The sequence below is a fragment of the Ambystoma mexicanum genome, chromosome 7p (genome assembly GCF_040938575.1).
Source record: "Ambystoma mexicanum isolate Mex_15411 chromosome 7p, UKY_AmexF1_1, whole genome shotgun sequence".
Classification (NCBI taxonomy): domain Eukaryota; kingdom Metazoa; phylum Chordata; class Amphibia; order Caudata; family Ambystomatidae; genus Ambystoma; species Ambystoma mexicanum.
Genome location: NC_090939.1, coordinates 101210483 through 101237662, shown reverse-complemented (window position 1 = coordinate 101237662; position 27180 = coordinate 101210483). Strand labels below are relative to the sequence as shown.

The 27180-nt window shown below is 44.9% G+C and overlaps 1 protein-coding gene across 9 annotated transcripts in view; it reads right to left on the bottom strand.

Moving 5' to 3' along the window:
• ATP6V1A (ATPase H+ transporting V1 subunit A) overlaps positions 1–27180 on the bottom strand; it is a 1210625-nt gene that overhangs the window by 1020431 nt on the left and 163014 nt on the right. For 8 of the 9 annotated variants that reach the window (XM_069635876.1, XM_069635872.1, XM_069635874.1 and 5 more), the window contains one exon: positions 17014–17115. The exons of the other annotated variant lie outside the window; for it this stretch is intronic. The gene's annotated coding sequence lies outside the window, so the exon portion shown is untranslated. The remainder of the gene's footprint in view (positions 1–17013; positions 17116–27180) is intronic. 9 annotated transcript variants of the gene reach the window in all.

The following is a 27180-nucleotide window of genomic DNA, read 5'->3' as shown; positions in this document are numbered from 1 at the left end:
TGTTCTGACCGTGAGGGCTCTATAAACTCCTTGTCCATTCATTCCACCGACCCCTGGAAGACCAAATGAAGTGTGCAAAAGTCAGCAAGCACTAAGGCCTAGCGAGGGTATTAGTGATGATCAAATTACGCAAGTGAATGTGAATCCTACCATAGCAGCTATGAATATAGCCCTATTATCTCTTGCTAAGCTATATGAAGCAATGGATCAAAAACTCAATTACCAAACAATCCTATTGACGCAAATCTCGAGTCAAAAAGCAGAAATCCTGAGGAAAGAAGGAACAGTGAGCCTCAGTATGAAATCTATAGACATTGTAGTTTAATAGGTGTTGGAATTCAGATACTAACGAGAGTAAGACTACAGAAGATCAGGGGTCTAGTAATGCTGCGCAAAAAAAACAAACAAAAAAAACAACACAAGTCATAGAGAAACTGAAGGACACTGAGAAAAATCGGCCAAATGTGCTGTGTCATAATATGTTTGCTAAAGGTACCGAGGTTAATGGCATAGTAGAAGAAGTGCCAAAAGGTGGAGGTGAGAAAAATCAGACAAATGTGTTATGCCATGTTATATTTGCCAAAAGTAATGAGGTTAATAGCGCAGCAATCGAGGGACCAGTCATTAAAAGTATGAAGTCACAAGTAAACGATCTCAGTACACCAGTGAAAATGGGCACAGGAAAAACTAAAGTATCGAGAATCAATACAAAAAAAGCTAGTCAAAATACAAAGAGGAATTAAAACAAGTGCAAAAACGAGACGCTTGAAAATAATAAACTCCTCAAAACAAAAAAGGTAAAAAGGAGGAGGGGAATGGTATTAATGTTGTAATAGCACAGCAGGTTACTAGCGATAAGGAAATACCAACGATTGATTTGACCTATAAACCACTTGACGAGGAAACCACCCTAATGCAAGATAGAACTAAAAGGTTAACGCATCAGAACCCGGAGTCTACTAATCCATCTGTTGAACCAGGGAAAAGTTATGGTGGGGATGGCTGTGACACAAATGAGAGGAAATAAAACTGTTGAACAATACATGACCAATAAGAACAAAGAATACGAATTAGCAAGAACCAATGCAGAACAAATATTAATCCCAGGGTACCAGCCAAGTTTAAATGGGCCAAGGATTTGGCAAACGAACCCCAGAGTGAATGTGCAAGATGTAATTAATTCAGAACCTACTGCACAATGGAGGATGAATATTGCTACGGTTAAAGAATCTACATATAAAACAAAGCAAATCCAAATAATCATCGAAATGGGACTCGTCTCCGTTTTATTCTTGAATGTAGAGAGCATCCTTTTGACCAATTTGACCTAAAATCGGTCTAGTGTTCTAAATATCTGCAAAGAGACACCGCAGTTACAGAACATAAATTCATCAGACATCAAAAGAATTGAATTCTTGGATAACCAGGACTTATCAAAGTCACGAATATCAGTATGTTCTGCTATTCTAGCTGACATCCTCTGGCATGCAAAGGACACATTACATCTAATGGGCTTCAAATTGTATAAAGATGATGCTCAGAAGGTGAATGGAGACAAACCAGAAGATATTAAGAGATGCCCATAAATATATGGAAGAAATGGTGCAAGGCAAATTGATATGGGAAACCAATACCAAGCATAGCAATCCCCAACAGTAGAAAAAATCCATCTCATGAGTTGGAACACCCGGGGGTTCTCGCATCTCATTGACTCTACGAGTACCGATTTAATTTAAATAGGTTTGATTTGTTGGTGTTCCAAGAAACATGGATGGCAGAAACCCCAATATGGGACGAATATGAAATACTGTTGGTTCCCCGCTTTACTGCTGTCTAGGGAACGCCCAATGGCGGGCCTAATGATAGCAGTAAAAAAAGCAAAAGGCTTTGCATTGTCCATGTATGATCCGATTACACCTTTTATACAAGTCGTGAAATTGACAAAAAAGATTATATTATATATATATATACACACACACACACACACATATATACACATATACATATATACACACAGTACTTATCATCAACATCTATTGGGGGAGATCCCACTTGACACCAGATACATTTTTCGAACACTCAGATTAAGTTCTTACCAAAATATCATTGGAAAAGAACATAGATTATGTTATAATTATGGGTGATCTAAACCTTCATTTAATACAAAAAAGGGGTAAAAAAACGAACCTTAGAGTCACAAAGATGGGAGTACAAAATGGAAGACAGGCAATTTATAATGGTGAATGGCGCAGTAGAGGGTAATACACCAGCTGCCAGTACTTGGCGCAATGGCCCCATGGAAGCCATTATTGATTATGTATTTGTAAATTCTGGATTGATTAACAAAATCCAAACCCTGGATGTTAAATGGAGCTCTAAAAGTGATCATGGTCAATTGTGCTTAACGTGGGAGTGAGAATTAAAGCAGCACATAAAACACAGGAATACAAGGGTCATCATACCACGAATAATGCCAGAAATCATTTAAAATGGTCGGAAATAGCTTTAAACGATTTTGATAGGGCATTGTCAAATCATCCAGGGCAGGGATATGCATCAGAAATGCATAAATATGCTTATGTACAAAGAGCTGCGCAGGAAAACAATTATAAACATACTCATGTCTTCGATATTGAAGTTAAATATAAAAAAGCCGAACTGAGATGGGAGATAAGAATGTTGAAACAGTTACCAATAGAAGAAAGATTATACAAAATCAACCACCTGAGGGCAGTATTTAAGAATTGGCAAAGAGGGAGAAAAGCGATATGCCATCAAAAAGATAGTGAACATTTGCTGCAAAAAAATCGCTTACAAGTCATCAGCTGAAATATGGGGCTTATTAAACAAGGCAACATAAATATCAAAACTCAGTGCAAATAAACTCAGTTGCAGCAAGACCTTGGTGCGATTATTTCAAGCAAATTTACCAAACTCCTATCTCAAACTTCCATTTGAGGTTAAATGGTGTAAACTGGAATCACTCATTTCAATTTGATTATGACATGATGTTTTACATCTCGAAACTTAGCACGTCTCGAGCACAGCACCCTGATGGTCTTGATAATGGAAAGTTAGAAAGTAAAAAAAAAAAAAAAAAATCCAGAAATTTGGGCTTCCATATTAGAAAAAATATTCAAGGAAGTAATGCTAACAGGGAAGTTGCCCAATTCATGGGTGGCAAGCTCTTTCCCAAGGATATATCTAGTACAGCTCCTATGTACTGGAGCATCTGAGAAGGAGTCATATGGGGCTTCTTGTAATTGAGGGAGAAGCCCAGTCTGAAGAAAGTGGCAAGTGATGTTGAGATGATCCCGGGCTTGTTCGGGAGAACCCGCCCTGATCAGTAAATCGTCTAGGTAGGGGTAGACGTGAATCCCTGCCCCCCCCTTGAGACTCGCAGCCACCACCGCCATCAGTTTAGTGAAAACCCTTGGGGCGCAGGTTAGCCCAAATGGCAGAACTCAAAATTGATCATGAGAACTGCCAACTGCGATCCTCAGGTATTTTCTGTGCTTGAGATGCATTGGAACATGGAAATAAGCATCCTTAAGGTCCAATGAATCCAACCAATCCTGAAGTTGGAGCGCCTGAATGATCTGAGAAAGTGGGACTATCTTGAACTTGTCCTTCCTGAGGAACTTGTTCAAGTATCCTTTGTTCAAGAGTCTTAAGTCCAAGATGGGTCTCAGTCCTTCTTCTTGTTAGGAAGACTCCAGAAATCTGAAGCCGACTATTTCCATCTATTAAGATGATGTTCACCAAAAAGAGCACCAATCAGCCATCAACCTCCACTAGATCTCATCCCACTTTCCAGTCTCCCGCACAAACTGAAGCAGGAACCTACACTGTTCATTCACCACCCCTCTTTTCCAACTGAACAGATCAGATAACCCTGGTACAACTACCCCAATGCCACTCATCCGGACTGAGTAATTCCCGCTGCACATCATACTTCACACAATCCAACATATAATAAGGCCCAGACTCTGGTCACCCGCAAGCATCACACGCCGCTGATGTAACTCTACCCATCAAACATATCCATCCTGCCAACCCCGCGTGACCCACCCTAAGGCAATTCAAAATAGTTTCCTCTCTTCGTGTCAACTCTACCCCCCCTCAAAAGCCCGAACCCACACTTCCCTGCACACTGCATACAACTGCCGTCCTTTTGAACTCATATCCCATTGATCCTGCCACATATCCTTAATTTTTCCACATACTATCCCCTGTATCTCAGCCCCACTCAATGGACATTTCACATCCACCTCCCCCCACAACGTGGCCCCATACGCAGCCCGATCCACCCACTCATTATCCAAGACACCATAATGACTGGGAACCCAAGCCAACTCCACCACGGTACCACCTGCAACACACTACTCTAATCGCTGTCTAATGAGCGCAACTATATCTCTCCTATCACAATTCCCCTCCTTGTTAGCCAACAACGCACTCATCGAATCCACAAACACCACCACCCTAGCCAACTGTTTCCCTATAATCCAAAACACTGCCATATTAATAGCCATTAATTCAGCTGTGCAGATGGATACATCATCCGACAACCTAGCTACCCAAAACCCCTCATCCGCCTGAAAATAGCAAGCCATACCAAACCGGTTCCTCTCCGGATCCCTGGAACCATCCGTATATACTTGAGCGCCAACTTTACCCTCCACATACTGCACCGTCAATCTCTTAATCACCCCTCTATCACCACCCTTCTTGGTCACCACCTTGGCCAGATCCAAACAATTGGATCATGATGCATCCAAATGGTCCTACAACCCTATCCACATCTTCCACCATACACAACCCTTCCACCCCCAATCGTTTCACCAGCATGTCTGCATGGAATCCAAAAGTCCCCCCTTTCCTCTCCCAACTCGCACTCTTATAAGCATGCATCCAACTAACCTCCAAACACTTCTTCACAGGATGCCACACACTGAGGGACTTACAACACAGCCAATACCTAGCACTCAGCGCCTCCCTTCTCAAATCCATTGGAAACCTCCCTGCCCACACTTGCACGGCCTCTGTGGGGGATGACCGAACAGTCCCAGTCACAATTCTTATTGCCCTTGCCTGGACACCATCCAACACATTAAGCCGAGTCCTACTATAATTGCACTGCAGGTGAACTCCAAACTCCAGCACACTCCTGACCAACCCCACATACAGCATCCTCATACTCCTCTGCCCTCCACCCCACTCCTGACCCGACACCGCCTTCAACAAATTAAAACGCTGTTTACACTTTGCCACCGTCTTTTCCACTTGTAACTTCCATGACAGGCACTGATCCAAGAGCACACCAAGAAATCGAAATTCCGTCACCCAAACCACCTCATCCCCGCTGTTTTTGAGATCCAAACTGACACCACTAAGTCGTCTGTTGAACAACACACATACCGTTTTAGAGGAGGGCACCTTAAATCCCCAATCCTGGCACCACCTTTCCATTACCTCCAAAGCCTCCTGCAACGTTCCTTGAATCACTCCTCCCGCCTTCACCCTAACCCGAATCACTCCATCATCTGCATAGAATCCCACCTGACAACCACACTCCCAAACTCTCTCTATAAGGCCATCCACCCCTACAACAAACAAAATAGAGCTGATAACACTACCCTGAGGTGTCCCATTTTCCATCAAAAACTCTTGCGACAACGCGTGCCCAAAACGCACTCGAAAAGCCCTATTCATCAGAAAATCCTTAATCCGGGAAAACATCCTCCCCTCAACACCTTTCTTTCGCAACACAAATAGCAACCCATCCCTCCACACCATATCATACGCCTTCTCCATATCAATAAAGATCAAGAAACACTCAAAGACAGGAGTTTGAAAGTCAAAGGGCCGGAGCCAGGGTTGAGAGACACCGGGGTCTGTTGCCGAGGATCACACAGTCAGATAGTTCAAGATTCAACGTAGCCAAAAGTACTTCGATATTGTCAATGTTCGGAAGCAAAAGTTATAAGAAGGAGGGCAGACAAGGGCAAACCTTGGAAATGAAGAAAAGGGATTCACCCAGTTTCCTCAAGCAGAACACAGTACCTTGTTCCAACGGTGCAGCTAGTGCCCTGGCAGTTGTTCCTAGTGGTTTCCCGCAGACCCACGATTCCTGGAGCTTCGTTGTAAAGGAGGACGTCTGAAGGGGGTCTGCACCACACAGGGATGAGGCCGGCAGCAGCGACACAGAATAAAAGGTGCGCTCCTTAAAAACAGGAGAGGCTCTTCAGATGCCTATCTGGACCACTACAGCTGTGTGTAGCGATTTCGACCAAGGAAGAGGATCCTCTAGCTGTGGAAGATGAGCTGGTTGTTCCCACCAAGCTCAAGGGAAGAAGACTCCGGACTGGATCTTCTCTGGTCGTTGAAGGTAGATAGCTCAGGACTGCAGCAGGGCTTCACCGGGAAGGTAGTTGGAGCAGCCGTCATTCTCTCCGCTTCTAGTCGGTTCCTTACAATTCCAGTGGCGACTTTCTCCGACTTCTAGCCCAAGAGACCTGCCTTTTATGTGCAAAACCCCCATTCACACAGCCTGGCTGTCAATCACGCAGCAGGGGGGTTTGTCCAGCCCGGACAAACACCTTGACCAATTGTAACAAAGTGCGACTTGTGTTTCCTAGGATACCCTGTGTAGGGAGTGACTACACCCCTCCCTCACATCCAGCCCACCTCGACACCCAGGCGCCTTGAGGAGGGCTTCTAGGTAGAAGCCCGCCAAAAGACAGCGAACAAAGAAGGCAAATCTGGTTTGCAGTGCAAAGTAAAACACAAGAAGGAGTTTAACAAAAAGAAATGGCGAATAAACCGCACCGGAGCCAAAAGAAAAAGCATTTGGTCAAGCTGGTCTAAGTTCTAGGCTAACACAATAGCCTACAATATTACCACGGTTATATAAGATAACCGCGGTAGAAAGTTAGGGTAGATACCACTGCCACTAGCCATGTCTAAATGTTAAAAGAGCAAAACTTTCCAGTACTCCATGGAAGAAGGGGTGTACGGGATCTGTGGTAGATTGACTAACTAAAGTTAATGGTAACTTTTCCCTTTTCTGGGGGACAGTAGTCGCCTCAGAAATGGAGTCGGTGGGAGTCTGAAGGACAACCCAGTGCCACTGCACAAAAGGTGCTGTGTGACACACAAAGAAGGGGGCTACTGAAGTGGTGTCCTTCAGAGCCCACAATCACAAAAACAGGTGGAAACACACAGCAAAACACAGGTAAGAGTGGGGGAAAAGTTCTCACTCTGACCCAGTGGAAAGAAATAAACTCCAGAAGTCCAGCAAAGCTGCTGGGGGACTCTCTAGGTGAGGGAAATTGGCCATAGATGAGAATTCTCCCTAACACACACCCGCAAAATACTTTCCCAATGCCTCTGCTTTACTACCATCATCCACCATGTCACACCCCGCATCTGTAATCACTGAAATCAGATTGCTGCCTTTCGCCTGCCCGGATATACTCCGAAACCTTGCCCACACCTTTGATAAACATGTATCACTAGAGAGAGTCCTACAAAAATGCCTCCAATACATCCGCTTATGACATCAAATCACTGTCTGAACCAGTGCCGTAGCCTTTTTATATGCGACAATGTCCGCCGCTGCTTTAGTACGCATGGCCTTTCTCTGCTTCCTTTTCCTATCCTGAACTACCGATATACATTCTGACGACCACCCCAGGACCTCAAGTTTCTGGAAGATCTTACCTCGAGCCAGGGCCAATTCTGCCACAACACTCCGAAAGATATCTTGCAGATCCAAATCCATTGCATCCACAGTGGGTGGCACGCCCTACCCCTGAGCATCACCCAAACCCATCAACCTGCTACACCCCTCTCCAAACTTCGCCCAATCCAAATTATGGAATTTACACCCCCTCGGGACTGGACTTGCTGACTTCACCACCCTGACACCTACCTCTACGGATATAGACCCATGATCACTCCCCATTTCCCCATCCGTCCTCAGTTTCCAAACACACTTAGAAACCATAGATGCTGATACCCATGTCAAATCCAAACAAGATGCCATACCGGTATGAATGTCAGTCCTGGTATGCCCTGGTTCAATAAAACAAGTCCACACTCATCAGCCATCACCTCCAAATTAGCACCATTAACATCTGTCATAGCACTATTCCACAACGTATTGTGACAGTTAAAATCCCCACAAAGAATATATAAAGCCCCCACTTCAAGAGGTCTACATGGATTGTAGAAATTCAAAATCACCAAACATCAGAACCCGTAAATAACCTCACTCCAATCAATTCCAACTCCCCTCCAAACTCAAGGACAGAACATTGAATACCAATTTTCACCAAAATGCATACCCCTCCCCCACGTTCCGCCACTCTATCTTTCCTAAACACATATCCCGGAAAACGAAAATTAATACCCTCTCTTAACCATGTCTCCTGAACACATACGACATCAACATCACCCACTTTTACCAACTCTTTCTTCAACTCCTGCCCATTCGCCAACAAAATCCTCGCATTCCATTGCCACAACCTCAGACACCTGAACCCTCACGGGGAGGTCTCAGTCCGCCGTCCTTCTTGGGTATTTCAAAATAAGGGGAGTACCATGCCTTGTTCCCCTCCGCTGCAGGCACTGGTTCTATAGCACCTTTCTCTAGCAGGGTTATAATTTCCTGCAGAAAAACCGAATCCCGAATCCTCAAAGAGTGGTTCCTGGTGGATTGTTCCGAGGTCTCTTTATGAAAGGAAGGCAGTAACCGTGGGCTACCGTTTCCAAAGCCCAAGCATTCGAAGTAATGTCTCGCCATTCTTCCAGATGCTGAGATAGTCTGCCCCCAACTAGTGAACTGTGACTCAAGACCTCAGAGTGGTTTTTGCAGCGACTGATGCAGAAGCAGATGGTAAGGAGGCTGATGCTTCAGCTGGCTTTGCAACTCTACCTCGTCCACCACGAGGAAATCTTCTCTGGCCTCTTTGATTGGCCATTCCTCTCGCCCTTCCAACTGAGGAGTAGTAGCGAAAAGATTTAACCCTCCAAGGTTGCCCACTAGGGCGAAAAGGCTGAGGTTGCCCAAGAGCGGCGTCTAAAGATTTGGCTGCCTCCTTTGAGGTCTGCAACTTCTCAAGGCTCTAGTCAGCCTCGTTGCCAAAAAGATGAGACCAGTCAAAAGGCATGTTGTGAAGTCTAAATTGCACATCCGGTGCAAAACCTGAATTTCTCAACCACGCAAATCTGCGCATAACGGTGCTGGTAGCCATGGTTCGGACGATACTATCCACAGAATCCAAACCTGACTGAAGAGTCACACATGGCCTCTTTGCCATCTCTAATAATAACTAAGAAGCCGTCTCTTTCATCCCCTTCGGGAATGTGCTCTGCCACCATGGAAATACAATCCCATAGAGTGTACATAAACTTTGCGAGGGCACAAGTGGAGTTGGTCAATTTTAGTGCCATGCTCCCTGCAGAGAATACCTTCCTTGCCCATCCATCTACGCGTTTGTCGTCCCTATCAGGGGGGGATGTTAGGGTACGCCACTTGTTTGGAAGTAGCAGTAGCTGCCTGCACCACCAGACTCCCCAGAGTGTGATGTTTAGACAGGGTCACTACTCGAAGAGCGGTATTTCTTAGTTAAGTTCTTATCAACTGCCGGATTGGACTCTGGAGTCTCCCAGTTCCTAGCCACCCTTTTCTGCAATGCCATATGTAAAGGCAAGATGGGATCCGATTGTGGACCTTTGTCAAGAATTTCAGTAAGGTCGTCTTGTTCATATGGTAATGGAGACCTACTCCAACCCATGTATTCCATCACCTTTTAGATGAGCTGCCTTGAGGATGCATCTGCATGCTCCCCAGCCTCCGGCTTCCCAAATTCAAGTTTGGGTGAGTTATCAACCCCACTTGCAAATTGTCATAAAGGTCCTTCATTCTGGACTCTTCTGAGATGAAACTCTGTGGTACATTGGGTGTACCATATTGTAGGCCAAATGGGGCTTCATCATCAGACAGCGCCTCTTCTTTAAAAATCAAAGTAAGATTTAAAGAATTCTTTTTTTAGGCAGCGGGCATATATTTTGTCCGTTTTTGGCAAATGTATCTTATACGCCACAGAAGTTGTCAATGCTTTTTTTTATCATCGCCGTTAAAGAAGGGGTGCTCAGCCTCGACGGCACAGCTGGAAAAGGTGACGTAGCTGGCGTCAATGACGTTGAGGGTTTGGCGGGCGAAGGCGCCCCAGGTGTCGACGACCTCGACCTTTCCTTATGTTTCGAATGATCTTTCGATAAAATATCGGACCGAGGCCTAAAAGGCTCACGATGTGCATCAGGCCTTTTTCCCGGGCTCTAGGGCACACAGGATTTAGGAAGAGACCTTTCCTTTCTGGCTTCTTTCGAAGGCTCGGTAGGAGCATGGCTGATTTGTTTTGCAAAAATCTTAAGCATTTCAGCCCTGAAGGCTTCCCAATCGGCTGGAGTGGATTTCTTACTTGGGCAAGCAACTCATTGGGGGGGGGGGGGGGGAGCGTCAGATGACAAAAGGCGACATCCGGTGCCTTCTCTTCAATTTCTTAGAGGACAAAGAAGAGTGGTGTGAGCCACTCCTCAACCTGGACCACTTGGCCTTCCTCCGAGCAGAGTCGGCTCTCGACTCGTCAGTCGAAGGTTTTACGATCGGGTAGGAGATTTTCTTTTAGGGATTTTGCCTACCTTCAGCTTCCCCTTCCGTTCCCTCAAGGCTTTTCCAGTCATGGACTGGCATTTCAAACAGTCTATCGCCGTTGTGGGAAAGAAACTGAACTTAGGCCAAACAGCAATGCGTGTGCTAATATGCCTTCTAGGGCATCTCGACGCACAGCGCCCTCTGCCGAAAATCAATCTTTTCAGAAGCAGCTGAAGCTGGACAAGTGTCAAAGATGAGGAATACGTGGGAGGACACAATCCATTCTAAATAAAGTCCACACACTTGTGCACCTGGTTTCCCATTCATTAGAAACTTACTAGTCGCTTTCATAGTTCTTGTTGCAGCGCGGATCACACAGCCTTCTGCTTGCAGTGTCAGAGCTCCTGCCCCTCGGTCACTCCTTTGTTGGTCCTCCCACACAGGGGAACGAGCACTTCAAACAACAAGGACAGGGGCAGCCTTCCCTCATAGATCCCTTCACCTTGTTCAGCCTACTCCAGGTAGTCCCAGCTCCCATGCCACGCTTCCATGGACCGCCTATCTCCGTAGTCCCCAACGTCTCTGCGTCCTGCTCCAGCAGCTTGCACCGCCCTCCCTGCTGCTTCTCCCATCGCTCTCCCTTCCATTAGGTTGGTCTCCTTTTATAAACCTGCAGCCCCTTGATAGGCTACAGGTGAGAATGTGCCATTAGCCCTGCATGGCCATAATCAAAAGGACATGCCTGAAACTTCACAGTTCTTAGCAGGCATCTTCATTGTCCTAGTATCAGAGTGGTAAAAGAGCATAGTCTTCATTGCTCATAGTTGCCTCTTCTTTGTCCCAGTACTGTCAAGTGTTAATTGTGGAAAAATGAGGGGAACTGCATTTAGCAGCCTATGAAGGTTGGGCAAGGGTTGGTTGTCAATGGGCAAAGGGGGATTCCATGTCTCGGCCAAGATCACCCCACTCCTAGCCCTGCAGGACCATCCATCCAGGTAATCCTCCCTCGCTTCTCTGCCCACAGGGTTGGGATCCAATAGCGATGGCTTTCCTGTGGCCACCTGTGTAGAGGGTCCCAGGGGTTTAGGAGCGAGAATACCTTCAGGTTTCTCACACCTGATTCCGTCATCATGCTGGAGCTTCACCTCCCAAGAGCCTTTGATGCAGACTCCTGTGACCTACCCACAACAATTTGTTCCCTGTGCTAGGACAACCAAAAGTGCATGAATTGCTATATTATTTAGTAAAAGGGTTTACTTTGAGTAGTTGAGAGGAAGACTGCTGCCCTTAAGGGGAGAGATCTCTTCCTAAAAAGGGAAAGTGGGAGAGGAGAATCCCTGTGCAATTGCTACGCATGATAAAAACCAGGGCCAATATCCCTTTCTCAGATCCTGCTCAAGAATGGTTGAGAGACACAGGGAGGGAGTGATTATAATGGCAGACAATTTCAATAGCAATATCAATATCAATCCAGATTTACATTTTTATGCTGCCAAGTTGTCAGCCCAATTGGAGCGATGTCTGACAGATTTAAAGCTAAACTTAAAACACTGGGGCTGGTGAATGGGCAGAGGCTCTCATTCTGATGAAAGCATTTCTCCTTTTAGTCCTATGTACTTCATACATACTCATGAATAGACATGCTATTCCTTTTACAAATATTAGTCAAGAAAGCTATGAATGCTTTGATTGGCACGATAGGCCCCCATCTCTGCAAATATTACTGATGGACAGCCTTTGGTGGGGAAGAGGGATTTGTGGCATCTAGAAACAGAACCTGCTAAGAGATCCACTTTACACACAAACTAAAAGAAACTACCTTTACCTTTTTTGATAGAAACATCCCCATTGACCCTGAAACGTCTTCAGTTATTGATTAATGCTGAAAGGCGTGCATGCTGAGAGGAAAAGCTATGAAAGCAAATGTTCAAACTGAGGCACAGGACAGGGGGGGGGGGGGGGGGAGACTACTTGGCATTGGCGAAGAGTAAGTTAATGGCGACCAGCGACCAACTGAGTAGCCTCATTTTAAATAAACTTGAAAGTACACAAAGATCAAAGAGTGAAGAGTGATTTGTTTTCAAAATGGCACTAGGTATGGGGCACTACTTGCTGGGCGTCTTCAGGCTTACACAAATAAGGCATTAATATAAACTTTTATAAGGCAGTACGGCAAGGGAAATAGGTACTGAAAATGATGAACAGTGCATGTTTGCAAAATTGTACACCTTACTTTACAGCGTGGATAATCTTTCGGTAACCAAACAGGAGCAATATCTTAAGGAGATTCAGATGTCTTCGAATACCCACTCCTGAACAGAGGAGGGAGTACCCTATGTCAGATGAATATCTGAGGGTGAACACATCTCATTAAATAAAATCCAAGTTTCTATGAGTTTTGCACTACCGTTTCTCCCTCATTTGACAACTTGTTTTCATTATTTTGGACAAAATGGATAGACTTCACCCCACAACAGATAGGTCACACTGAAATACCGAAGCCTAATAGGTATCCTGCTAACAATGAAGGCATATAATAGTGCATTAATCGGCACAGAAATGTACACCAGGATTTCATCCAACTGCATTAAATCTCTTTGCTTGCCCTTATAGTGCCGACCAATCAGCCTTTATTCCCTACAGAAGTGCAGCAGACAACAGAATGATTCTCTACCCAATAAACAAAGTACACTCGTGCAAACAACGGTCAGTCCTTCGTGTCTTAGACACAAGGTTTTCAACCAGGTTGTTGAACGTTTTTGGACAAAGTTAAGCAAAACGTTTGATTTCATCCAGGAGGCCCTACGTGGGGGGCAATATACATTAAGTGGGTAGGGAGAAACCCCATTGTCCGACACGCCATAACCCCCTACCCATGCACCACCCACCGACCAAGGGCTAGATTTGCTTCAAACGCTCCCAGTCACGATCCACAGGGAGGGAAGAAATAATCCACCTGCATAAGAATGGAAATATAAAAACAGAATATTGTTTCCATCTACAGGGCGGTGGTGGGGGGTGGGGGGTGGGGGGATAGACCGCCATGCCTGGATGTGGCTAGTTACTTTAAGGCAGCACAGCTCAGACCCATGGGGAATGGATGCAGTCTGTCGCAGAAGCCTTCGATGTTTATGAACAAGGTGCAGCTGGGTCTTAGATCTGAAACACGCTGTGGCTCATGAGGCGAGATAGGGCCAAGAAAGTCCCATTACTAAACTAACATTCACAATTTAGGACAAAGTTTGAATTTAAGAGCAATAAAACATCTTGCCACTTGCCCTTCAACTAGATTCCTGATCATCAGGATTTGTAGGCCAATAGGTTTTCCATATCAGAAGATTGCAAATTACCATAAAATAGGAGGATTATCTTCTAAAAAGAATATCTATTTTCAGGAATCTAATACAGACTTCAGTTTAAAGGAAAATTACAGAAAATGACGTCTACTGTACAGAGTGCATATACTTTTGCAACTAAGAGTGGCTGCTTTACTGGAACAACAAAGTTTTGCGAAACCATCTTAATTTGAGGAGGCCCTAAAGGGAGAAAGCTAAACCAAGGGCATGATCTCTACAACATAAAAGATTCTTACCTCAGTTGGGTACAAACAGTGATTTGAATATGGAATTGAACACTCCGGATTGGTACGGGATTTGGGTATACACAGAGAAGCCATAACCTCACCTCAACCATTGGACCAACAATATAATCTCATATAGAGGTGATCTCAATCCCACTACTGTTGAATAAATCGTACACAGAAAAGGTCTGATTTATATTTTAGGGATTGTGGGGGTCCAGCTCACACAACATATCTGATGAAACCATCTGGCTAGATTTATGGGTGGGATCAGGACCTCTTTAGAAACTATGCTACGTTACCCATTAACAGATGAACCGAGATGGTCTATCCTAGGCATTAAAATGGAGGAGAATATTGGTGTGGCTCTACAGGACTTTTGTCAAGTTCTCAAATTGTTGTTAGCTACTTGTGTGGTGTATCTCAATCCACAAGGCAGACTGAGCAGGAAGCACAAAGAATCTAAGACAAGCATGTTGATTGCCTTTAAAAAGGAAAAAAAACGGTTTATTTTACAACAAAGCAAGCAAGCATCTCCCCCCAAGTGTTCTCCCGTGAAAAGGAAGCAAGTGTCCTTTATAAAGTGCGTGGCTCGTCTTGGCAGACTTTATTGAATCCTCTCCAGTAAGTCATCCGTTTGGTCAAAGGACAATCCGTTTGTTCAGAGGTCCGCCTTCCAAGGGATGGTATGGCATGTTGGGGAGTTTAACTACTGCAACCAACCACTTGGGGATATTCCCGATCTCACTACGCCCATCGTAACCTTCCTGTCCCATGATGAAATGCACTGCGTCGTTCCTCTATAGGCTTTTAGTAACTGCCCTTGGATAGACTGGCCAGCAGCAACTTTCCTTCGTTGTCTGGCTATGGGGGCTGCCTGCTCTCCTTGCTTCTTCTCATGCCGAGTAAAGGAATCTTCCTCCTCTAGTCTGCTGGACATACATCTTTCTTCTCCTTTCGAGTATTAGGCTCGCCTTTTCACCTCCAATGCTCTTGGCTATTAATGCTCCTCCTCTAATAACTCTCCCTACAGATGGCATCACTCCTCATCCCTGTCCAAAGGATCTGTGTGATTTTACCGTGGCATAATTGTTAGCGGCGGAATTGACCGTAGTCAAATTTGCTGGCAGTACAGTTTTAACACGGTCAAATCCCGCAAATCTTTACCCTGCCTCCTCCCCCAAATACATCCCCGACTTAGCTTTTGCACATCCGCTGCCTCTCCTGACCCTGCAGCGTCAGTTCCATCCCTCTAACACGGGTCGGATCTGACGCTGCAGGGTCCCCTTTTCTCTTTTCTATATTTTTTCCATCCCTTGCCTCCAATCCGGAGGAAGCGGGGGACAGCCCCGCAACCCATGCTCCCCACCTTCGGTATTGATTACCCAATTTGATTGAATTTAATAAATCCAATGGTACTGGCCGAATTTGGCCAGATGTACCCATTCGATCAATTATATTGGGTAATACCGATCCAAAGACTGCATCCAGATGGCAACCCTCCTCTTTCCCCATTAACTAGGTCTCCCTGCAAATGCTTGCCACCTTTCCTCTCTTCAAATGATTCCTTGCTCACCAATCTCTTGCAAACACCCTCCTCCAGCTCTTTCTTGAACACCCAATACACCTAGTTTGAGTGAATTGGCTTTTATATTTCAGTCTCTCCTCTTGTCGTGTATAGGGTCATGGATTGTACCTGTGTAGTGTAAACCAAGTTAGCCTGTGTTTGGGACATATGGGCTCAGAGGGTTATGGGCTGAGGTTGTATTAAGGTCTGCTGCTATTTTGGATTTTACAGTGGCCTTGAACAGGTTTAGTGTTCTCCTCCCCTCATCTCTGGAGCTTTGCTAGCATGCCCTTATTTTAACTGTGTCCCCATGCCTCCCGAGCATGTAATTCAGAAGTCAAGTAAATCTTTGCTAAGCGATAGGTCGCTAGAATGCTTTTGTCATGGGTCAATTGTAACGGAGTAATCCCGACAAAGCAATTGAGTGTTGCTTGTTCTCTGCCTTGTGCTGTGAAAGCGCAGATGTTGCCCCTCCTTTGATCTGTTTCTTGAGCATAATTATTTGAAGTTTTTCAGCCAAGAATTTTTTTTAGAAAAGCCAGAGTAGCTAAGTTTGAACAATGGAATACAAATTGTGCTACACTAATAAGGTATGCACTAACGTCTCATGGGAAACTCAAAGGCACAACTTGGAACAAAAAAGGTACATATTATATATTTAAGAATACAATTTATTCTGTAAAATGAAATCCCAATTTTATCCACCTTTACAACAACCTCAAAGATGTGACAGAGAAATTGCACAGCAGCATTCAAAGGGGTCTCCTTGTGCCATCAAATACGGAGCTCAGTTGACAATTATTCAAATGCGTCACTTGCTGTGTAGAACAGTTCACTTGGCAGCTTCTACGCTATGTTGCCTCCTGAATACTACGGATTTGCCAGACAATAGGAATTCCTCTTCATTACAACATTCAAATGGGCAAATATTCTGTACTCAAACTGAGGTGAAATAAGCCTCAATCTACAAACTGCTTTCTAGCCAATCCTATGCCGCTCTGCAGTCAAGTTCATCCCTCTCCTTTCCATTTGCCTCAAAGTATGCTATGCTATTTTTCAAAGTCCTAGAGGCTTAACAGAGATGCACCTTTCAGCTCACAAACAGAAAATTCAGGTGATCTCATACAAGTCCATGGGGGAAAACAAGTCTAGTGTAACTAAAAGTTAACCAAACAACTGAACGGAACACAATTATGTCAATACCTTGGTAGAATGTTTGGCGGTACCAGTCAACCTCAAACCTCAGTTGTAAGCCGTATATGGTGATGGTGAAATCCGGGACCTTGAACGATGAGGAACCTTTGACTGAAAACACAAACAAATTGGTTTTAAATGATGAACGAGTTAACTTAAGTGTCAATGGTTACTAAAATGTATGTCGATTTTATAGTGGTAGCAATCAGGATTGTGTTACAATCAACTTCTAAGTACTCTTTGTACCTTTCTATACCTGTAACCAAGCTTTATGTATTCTTGTTATGCTGTGCGCCCAGTTACCTAAGGGTTTGGTGCGCCCCACAAATCAATAAAAACAAACATCACACTTCTCACCATTAAAAGATAATCCAAAAAAATAAGAACTGAAACACAGGCATGCTAAATACCAGGAGAAAATGTTTTGTTCTTTCAATATGGGCATGCTCGGTTAACATTCACGTGCATTGCAGACCTATATGTAAAATCGAGCACAGTTTGGGTTTGCAAATGGTCACACCCAGGTAAGAGAATGGATGGTGTACAGTTTAGAACGAGGTTGAAGACCAAATTAATCAGTATTTAACATGAATGTAAATGGCCAATCTCTCCCCGGCTTAACCCCATCCCATTAAAACGGAACAAATTGTCAAATGGGTAGAGAACTAGAAACAGCACATAGTAAAATTAACAGCAAAAAGTATACAGACAATAAAGGGTAAGAAATAACTTAATAAAAAAGTAAGAACGACTGAAAAAAAGGACTCTTGGAATAGATCAAAACAAAAAAGAAAACAAAGCAAAACATTACTTGCCAGGTATAGTATAGTATCGTTTTGTATAGCAGGGGGCAAACATTAAAGGGGCAAGCTACTAACCAGCCATAAAAAGTCACTTGCCACCTCAATTCTAAATATGTATACTATACACCATTTCTTAATCACCAAAAGTAAAAAATCATAAGCAAAAGGCTTATAGTGACTGCAAATGTTGCACCTTGTGATATAGTATGTTTCAGAGCAGGGAAGAGGCCATAATGTAATGGTGCTAGAAACTGGGTAGGGGGGGCGCATGAGGTTAGCCCCATTTTAGAAGTATAGCTCCACAGATGGAAATGGGCATGTGGAGAATCCAAAGAGATTTCCCCCTGGGAACCTTCTCATGTGGCTAGGGGAAGGCATGCGCTCTCTGATGACGTCCCTGGGGGTGGTGTACTGTGGGAGGATCAGATTGGTGGTGCGGGGAGGGACAATCAGACCAGGAAGACTGGGAGGAACCCCTTTATAAAACTTTCCCCATGACTCTGCCCTTCTCATGGAGTTTTGCCAAATCAGAAAGGTAACGAGAGCTAATATTCCAAAAAGGGACTATATATCCTAGAATCCCTCTGGGACTGTGACAAAGAAGAGGGCTAAAGAGGCATGCAAAGGTAGAGAACAGGCAGGCACGCCTAAAAGCCTATAGCAAGATCAGGCAATTGAGACGGAAGGTCTGCACCTAAAGCCAATTAACTTACCTGAGGGGCATAAAAGGCTGCTGCAGGAGGGAGTCAAGAAAAGAAGCTGGGGCAGGAGCTGGAAGGTCAGCAGTAGCAGTAGGAGAAGAAACAGAACTCTAGGTTGGCAGTTCACAAGGAAGAGTGACCTCGGAAGGGACGCCGGAGCAAAAAACAAGCAGATTTCACCAGCAGGTTCTGAGTGCTCACAAATCCTGTCTGGCTGTGGCTGCATTGTAAGAGACTGGAGAATGCTGACAATCTTTCCAGGTGTGCCCAATTGTCATGAATACAGAGCTGAAGACCTGTGTTTTACCCGAGGCCTGTGTGCCGAGGGAAGCTGGAGAAAGAAGATTTTCCATTAATGAGGCAGATCTGAAACACCTGTGCTGAGGAAAGGTGTGATCCTGAGAGTGCCTGTGGTGCCTGTGGTAGCAGTAGCAGAGAAGTTGGGAAGTTGGGAAGTCGAGGCAGCCCGGAGCCAATGTATTACTGGAGCCAGTAAATGAAGGACTGTACTCCAAAGCAGCAGAAACTCCTTGCCAGTAACTATAACCAGCTGAACTTCAATTGTGTCGAAGGTAAAGCGAGTAAATGTCTTCGTAGTTGTGGGAAGTCTCAAACAAAGGGAAATGTATCGTGCCCTTATCCAGCGATAATTGAAGTGCTCGCGTGTGAAGACAGTCTTTCTTGTCCCATTGTTAATTTAAAATCATTGACTAAAGAAGTCTCGTGTCTCCTAACAAGCAGAACGGGAACGGTAATGATGATATAAGCAGACTTTTCCATTCAGTTACAAGGAAACATCACTTCAGAGAGGCCACGTATGCCTCCCGATCAGTGTTAAAGACGAAAGCTGTCTTTGTAAAAGGGAACGCGAGTAGCAAGTTGAAGTGTACTTTCAAAAAGCCATTACGTGTGCCTAAAGTTGATTTTGAAGTGAACCTTAACTCTTGTAACATCCTACAGTGTTGGAGAAGTTGTTGAACTCTGAAGTAGAAAAAGTTTTGCCCAGGCCAGTAGACGGAACCTTCCAAAGAATAAACCAGCCAACATAAGAACTGAAGCTCATTGTCTTGAATTTTTTTAAGCCGATAATAACCCAGGGTCCTCCGAGTGACATATTCATAACATTGGGGAAATGGCACTACAGCTTTGGGGTAAAACCTGGAGCCACAGATGTATATGAAGCTTGGGAAGGGAGCCTGGTGTTTGTGATACTAATGAATTGAGCATCAGTGAAGGTGACACTGGCAGTCAGAAGCTGAAGCAGATTCTGTGGTAGCTACAAGATTTAGAGGAAAGAGAAAGAAGCTACCCTTTCTGGTAGAAGTGCAAAGAAGAGTGCCTTTCCAACCTGTAGAGGTCAAAGAGTCTTGTTTAAGTTGTCAAACATTTCCACAATATCAAGTTGTAGCAGCATAAATTGAACTGGGGTTGTCTAGAATTTCATTAGAACTGTTACATGTTGAAGAAGCTGAAGTAGAAGCAGTCTGAGGCAGAGTAGCCTGATCTCACAGTAACACTGATAAAAGAAGAATCCTGACAAGTTGCATACAAGACACAGCAGAAACCTGACAAGTTGCAAACAAGACACAGCAGAAAGTAAAGTTGTTATTGAAGGGGAAGTGACATATTTTGTTTTTAACCTTATCCAGAATTAGCATTGGTGCCGTTTTCTTTACAGAACTTTTAAAGAGGAGCATTTCATCCAGAGAAGATGATCTTTGGATCTTTCAAGAACTCATCTGAGACGTTTTCCCTGAGAGAAATTGACTTTGGACATTTCTGGGCGAGCGCAATGTGGCCAGAGCAAACAGAAGTCAACCAAGACCTTAACTGTTTGGTAATCACATGGATGTTATTGTTGCTTTACTTTGATTTAGTGCGAGGGTTAATTTTGTGTATTCTAGGAGGTTTTCCCTTAGATCTTAGAATAGGTAGGGAATCCCCTGGTAGAGTTGGTTTAGTTAGGGTTTATTTATTGTTTCTTTTGAAAATAAAATCTCAAAACTTGAAAGGCGTAAACTCAGTTGTGAGCCTCACATTACTGACCCCTCACAGCAAGTACAAATGTAGGGGGCTACTAAGCAGGGTAGATAGTATAAGCCGCCCCCTTACAACTAAGTCAATGAGAAACGAAGAGCATGGTTAAAAAACAAATACATTAATTTGCTTTGAATGTTCCTTTGTTTGTAAAAACAGTTACTTTTCGTTTCCTCATTTAAACTATTTTTAATATTAACATTCATTGAAACATAGAAAGATGTATTTTCCATATATAATTTTTGGTCCAAGTTATTATTCCTAGGATATCATAAAATGGAATAATACTGAAGATAAGGGATATATTGTAAAGACTGGGGGGGGGGGGAGTCTGTGGACCCTACCCACTATATGGTTCGGGTAGAGGCACAGAAGCATCCCAGCCAAGGGTTTGAAAGGGTAGCAATGGACGAGCAACCATGGCTGAGGCACGAGGGAAGTGATGCAGGCTGGTTCTTAGGTACAGTGAATTCCCAGACCCCCCACAATGGAATGTCCACACACTACACTATGTTATGTGCTAACACAGTTCTTATATTAAATAGATTAGGTTTAGATGAATATATTTACACATAAGACTCACTTTGTTTTTGGAAAACTCTACTACAAAAATTAACACAACATTTACAGTACTATGTGGTACCACATTTATTCTAATAATACACCAATTGGTAGTTGCAATCCAAATAAAACGCACCAAAAAAAATAAAAGGTCTGACTTTTATCAATCTTTAATAGAACCCGTCATCAGTGGGAGATGAGTTAATCGAGAAAGTGTCAGACTTGATTGATGATGCATATACCCCACTGAGGACAAGGGTTCAATCATAGTTTGTGGTTATTTAAACCAAGAAGGGAGAGAAGGAACAAGTTCCTTACCTGTAACTGTTGTTCTCCAGCATGGGTCTGGCATGGATTCACATGCTCATGAATATTCCCCGTCGTCAAGCTGGGAATCCTCGGTAAAAGAAAAAAAATCAGTTTCATTTCTGAACTGTCTTTCTCCTAATAACTAATCACTGGTCTCCGAGTCATACTACCCCCAGCCAATGACTGCCCCCTACCTAAGCCCCTCCTCTGGCAGCCATCATCAGATTTGGTAGCACGTAAAGTGGCAGTAGGACAAAGAGAAGAGCTACAGAGGGGTAGGCGGGAGGGTTCGCGTGTGAATCCATGCCAGACCCATGCTGGAGAACAACAGTTACATGTAAGTAACTTGTTCCTTCTCCAGCATGGCGTCTGGATTCACATGCTCATGAATGAGAATGCATTACTTACCGTAAAAGCATTTCTGATGGTTGTATCTGCTTAGATTCACATGCTGTGCATAGGTCTGACATCCAGTGGTCACTGCGGAGTATTGCATTTTGTTTTTCGTAGTCGAAAAGGGGACGTCGTCAAGGCTTGTCTGTAACACTATCCCTATAGTGACGTGCATCATACCCACAATCCCTCACGCATCGAGGTCCCTCTGTTTGTATATTTCTGCCCTGAGGGAGCCTTCTAGACGTGAGTGAGTACAGAAAAGAGAGAGAAATATAGAAAGGGATGTCTATGTTCCTTCCATCCGAGCGGGGAGGAAGGGTGGGCGCATGTGAATCTAAGCAGATACAACCATCAGAAATGCTTTTACGATAAGTAATGCATTCTCTTCTGATGTTTGTTAATCTGCTTAGAATCACATGCTGTGCATAGACTAGCGAGCAGTACCCGGAGTTGGCGGTGGGTTAAGAGAAGGAACAGTAGAGAAAAGATGTCTTAATACTGCCTGTCCCACCTGGGAGTCAGATCTAGAGTGTGCATCTAGACAGTTGTGTTTTGTAAAGGTGTGCACAGAACTCCAGGTAGCCGCTTTGCAGATGGACTTAAGGGGAACATTTGCAATGAACGCTATGGAAGCCCCAGTGCCTCGAGTGGAATGTGCTCTTGGCTTGAAGGGTAGTTCTCTCTTAGCAAGAGTGTAACAGAGAGTGATGCATTGAACAATCCATCTAGATATAGTGGACTTTGAAACAGCATCTCCTTCTCTTCCTGCTGCCACCGAGACAAAGAACTGATTAGTCTTGCTCAGTGGTCTGGTTCTTTCCATGTAGAACATGACGGCTCTGCGTACATCTAGTGTATGCAGACTTTTTTCTCCCAAGCTGGAAGGGTTTTGAAAGAACGTTGGTAGTTCTATTGACTGGTTTACATGAAATTTCGAGATGAATTTTGGTGCAAACCTTGGGTGTGTGCGTAGAACCACCTTATCCTTGTGAACTGTTACGAAGGGGTCTAGTACAGAAAGAGCTTGTAGTTCACTTACTCTCCTAATGGAGGTGATAGCTATTAGGAAAGCAGTCTTAAGAGTGAGGTCTTTAAGAGTTGCCTTGTGCATGGGTTCGAAAGGAGGGCCCATGAGTCTAGAAAGTACCACATTTAAGTCCCATCCGGGAGCTGGGTTAGCTATCGGAGGGTGTATTCTTTTTACCCCCTCCATGAAGGCCTTGATAACTGGTATCTTCCACCATGACACTTTAAGTTGGGAAGTGGTGTATGCAGAAAGTGCCGCTAGGTGGACTTTAATGGAATTGAAGACTAGACCTGAATCCAGTAAATGGGTCAAGTACAGAACAATGTTAGTGGGAGAGCAGTCAACCGGGTTGATGCTCTTACCTGTACACCAGATGACAAATCTTTTCCACTTGCTAGAATAGCAGTGGCGAGTATTAGGTTTTCTGGCTTCCCTGAGGATGTCCATACATCTCTGCAGGAGTTGTAAATGTCCAAATTCTATGATCTCAGGAGCCAGGCTGCTAAGTTCATGGTCTGAGGGTATGGATGCAGAGTCCTGCCCTTGTCCTGTGACAGCATGTTGTACGGGCAGTGAAGTTTCACTGGGGGAGATAGGGACATCTCCATCAGGTGAGCGAACCATGGTTGCCGGGCCCACATTGGGGCCATTAGTATCATGGTAACCTGCTCCTGGTGCATCTTGTGCACCACTTTGTTGAGAAGGGGAGTCGGGGGAAAGGCGTAAACAAATTTCCCTGACCATTGAATCGACAGACCGTTCCCCTTGGACTGGTTCTGGGGGTACCTGGAGGCGTAACTTTGGCATTGTGAGTTCTCCATAGTTGCGAACAGGTCTATTTCCGGGAATCCCCATTGCGTGAAGACGTCTAAGACGATGTCTTCGTGCAATTGCCATTCGTACTCTTCGGGCAGGGGGAAGTCTCTGCTGAGTTTGTCTGCTAGCAGATTGAGTTCCCCTGGTACATGTTGTGATAGTAGGAACATGTTGTGTTTGAGAGCCCACTTCCATATATTCTGGGACAGTTTGGACAGTCCTGGAGAGTGAGTGCCCCCTTGCTTGTTGAGGTAGTACATGGCTGTGGTGCTGTCTGTGAGGACCATCACTGTCTTTCCTTGTAGTTGTTCCTGAAAGGCTTTCAGTGCTTTGAACACCGCTAGTAGTTCCAGCAGGTTTATATGCTTGGATGCTAAGCTTGGAGTCCACGCTCCGTGAGCAGTCTGATGGGATAGGTGAGCCCCCCCATCCTGTGAGGGATGCGTCTGTGGTTAGAGTGGCTTCCACTGCGGGTGTGGCAAAAGTCTTCCCTAATAACAGGTTTTCTTTTGTCCACCACCGTAGCGAGAGAACCAAGGCCTGCGAGACCACCACTAGATCGTCCCATTGTCCGCTGGCCTGACACCACTGGCTGTAGAGCCACTCTTGCATTGGGCGCATGCGCAGGCGCGCGTGAGGTACCAAATAAATACATGACACCATCATCCCTAGCAAGCGCACTGCCTTGCGTACCGTCACCTCTCGACCTGCCACATAATGGGGGATCTGAAACAGCATGTTTTGGACCCTCTCGGAGGGGAAGACGAGGCCGTCCTTTGTTTGAATTAGAGCCCCTAGGAATTGTTTGATTTGGCTGGGGTCTAAGCTGGACTTCTTTTCGTTGATGGAGAAGCCCAGTTGGGACAAAAGGTCTACGGTCTTTTGGGTATTGGAGAAGCATGTTTCGTAAGAATCCCCTGTTATGAGCCAGTCGTCGAGGTAAGAGTATACCGGGATGGATAACCTGCGTAGGTGGGCCGCTGCCACTGCCAGTACTTTCGTGAATACCCTTGGTGCAGATGCTATCCCGAAGGGTAGTACTCTGAACTGGTAGTGCTTGTTCTCTATCTTGAACCTGAGGTATTTTCTGTGCGCTGGCAACATTAAAATATGAAAGTATGCATCTTTCATGTCTAGTGTTGTCATGTAATTCCCTTGTGATAACAGTGGGATTACTTCCTGCAAGGTCACCATACGAAACTTTTGGGGTTTGACAACCCTGTTCGCTGGGCGCAGATCTAATACAGGGCGCATGGTTAAGTCCTTTTTGGGTACAAGAAAGTACACTGAATAAATACCTTCTGTTACCTGAGATAGGGGGACAGCCTCTATAGCTTCTTTTTTCAGTAGCTCTTCTACTTGGTTTATAGTGATAATACCGAAATACAAAATCTCGAAAAAAAAAATCTCAAATTTTTTTTTTAATACGTTTTTATCTCGAAGTGGGGGGGTTCCCCCCCAACCCCCCTTTTTTCTATTTTTTTTTATTTTAACCTTTTTTTTTTACTTACCTGACCCCAAAAACACATAACTAAATAAATAAATAATTCGAGATTTTTGTTTTTCGAGATTTTGGATTCGATATTTTTGCAGTTCGAGATTTTGTTTTCGGTTTTTTGACCGACCACCCTTCTACTTCTTGAAGAAGAATGGTGAGGTGTTCCGGTGTCATGCGTCGGTTCCGTGGGGGTCTGTACTTCGGGGAACCGTTGAATTCGATGCAGTATCCGTGGGCTATGGTGGATAAAACCCAGCGGTCTGACGATATTTCCTCCCATGCTGATAGGAACGATGTTAGCCGGCCCCCGACCGGTGATGCATGGGAGGGGACCCGAATCTTCGGGTCATTTGTTGGTATTGGTTGTGGAACCTTTGGGGCTGGAGCCGCGACCTCTTCCTTTGCCACGGCGTTGGCCTCTTTGACTGAATTGGTTGTTACCCTGGTTAGAGGGCCAGTTGGTAGCAGAGTAAAATTGCTGTTGGTTTTGCTGGCGTTGGCCACGAAAGGAACGTCTATTGCCATAGCCGCGTCTGTTAGGGGGCCTAGAAATTTGGTCAAGAGTCTTGATGGTATCAAATTCCTTCTTCGCATGTTCTAGGGCCTCATCAACTGCTTTCCCAAACAGGTGTGTTTGTTCTATGGGCTTATTTATCAGGGAAGCCTGGGTTTCCGGCTTAAATTCCGAATTGCGCAGCCAGACATGGCGTTTGAGAAGTATTCCCTGAACCAGGGAACGGCCAGCCGTCTCTGCGGCATCTAAGGAGTTCTTTACGATGCCCTGGTTTACAAGAGTTCCCTCTGAGATGATATCTAACAGGCGTGAACGCACGGGTTCTGGTGCGTCCTCTGCTTCGCTGTGCAGCTTGCTCCCCTGTGCATCTGCGTAGCTAGCTAGTAGGGAATTGTTATTCGCAATCCTAGTTGAGAAGGCTGCGGAGGTCGTGATTCTCTTCCCAAGTGCATAGAGCTTCTTGCCCTCTTTGTCAGGTGGTGCCTCACTAGTGGATAGTGGTACCCCCGCTCTTTTTCTTGTATTATTAACTACCAGGGAGTCCGGAATAGAATGTCCTCTGATGTACAAGGGGTCAGAGGACGAAGGGCTGAAGAGCTTTTCTATCCGAGGGTTGACCCCTCTGACTAATGCAGGATTGGAAAGGGAAGGAGTTATTCTTCTCTTTATGGAAGCCAGGAGCGGAATAGACTGACTAACAGGGGCTTTTTCTTTAATAACTTTTTCTACAAAGTCTATGTCAGGAAGAGTTTCCCCTGTGTCTATTTCAAAATGCGCTGCTGCCTTGCGCAATAGTGCATTAAGGGAAGGTTGGTCATCTATGGGAGGTGTTTCCAATAGGTGAATCCTTGGGAGAAGAAGGGTGAAAGGCATCAGGGTCTGAGTGCACAGATGGGGATTGCCAAGGCTGCACTGATGGGGATTGCCAGGGCTGCGAGGTGGCTGTATCTTCTTCAAAAACTCCTGCACTAGTGTAAGGATCTTCTTCAAACCCCTCTTCCTCATGTTCTTCCTCTCCACCCAACCCCTCCTCATCTTCTTGGAGGTATTGCTCCTCTTCAGTGAGGTTATATACGTCTGTAGAAAGGGGAAACAGTCTAGGGATCTTGACCCTAGGGTCATCCTGGGACCATTCTCCTGGTCTTTTGTGTGTGGGTGGGTTTTGGTTTCCCAAAAACCTTTCCATTTTTTCCATACAAGAATGGAGTCTTTCAAGGGTCTCATGGGGTACCCCTGAATAGTCTAGAGGGGGGAAATCGGTGTTTTCGCCTTCCAAACGCTTAGAACGCTCCCACAACGTCGACGAAAGGTTTCCCTCGCCCTCAGAAAAGCCCTCCGGTAGTTCAGAAGTGCCCTTAGATGAAGGGGGCAGTTCTTGGCTACTCTTGTGCTTTTTCGGCGTTTCTATAGCTTTTGGTGCGGTATTCGACGTCTGTTTCGTCGTCCGCTTACGTTTGTCTTCGGAAACGATTCTCGCCAGGCTCTCGACAACGAGTTCGCCCGTACAGGGCTCT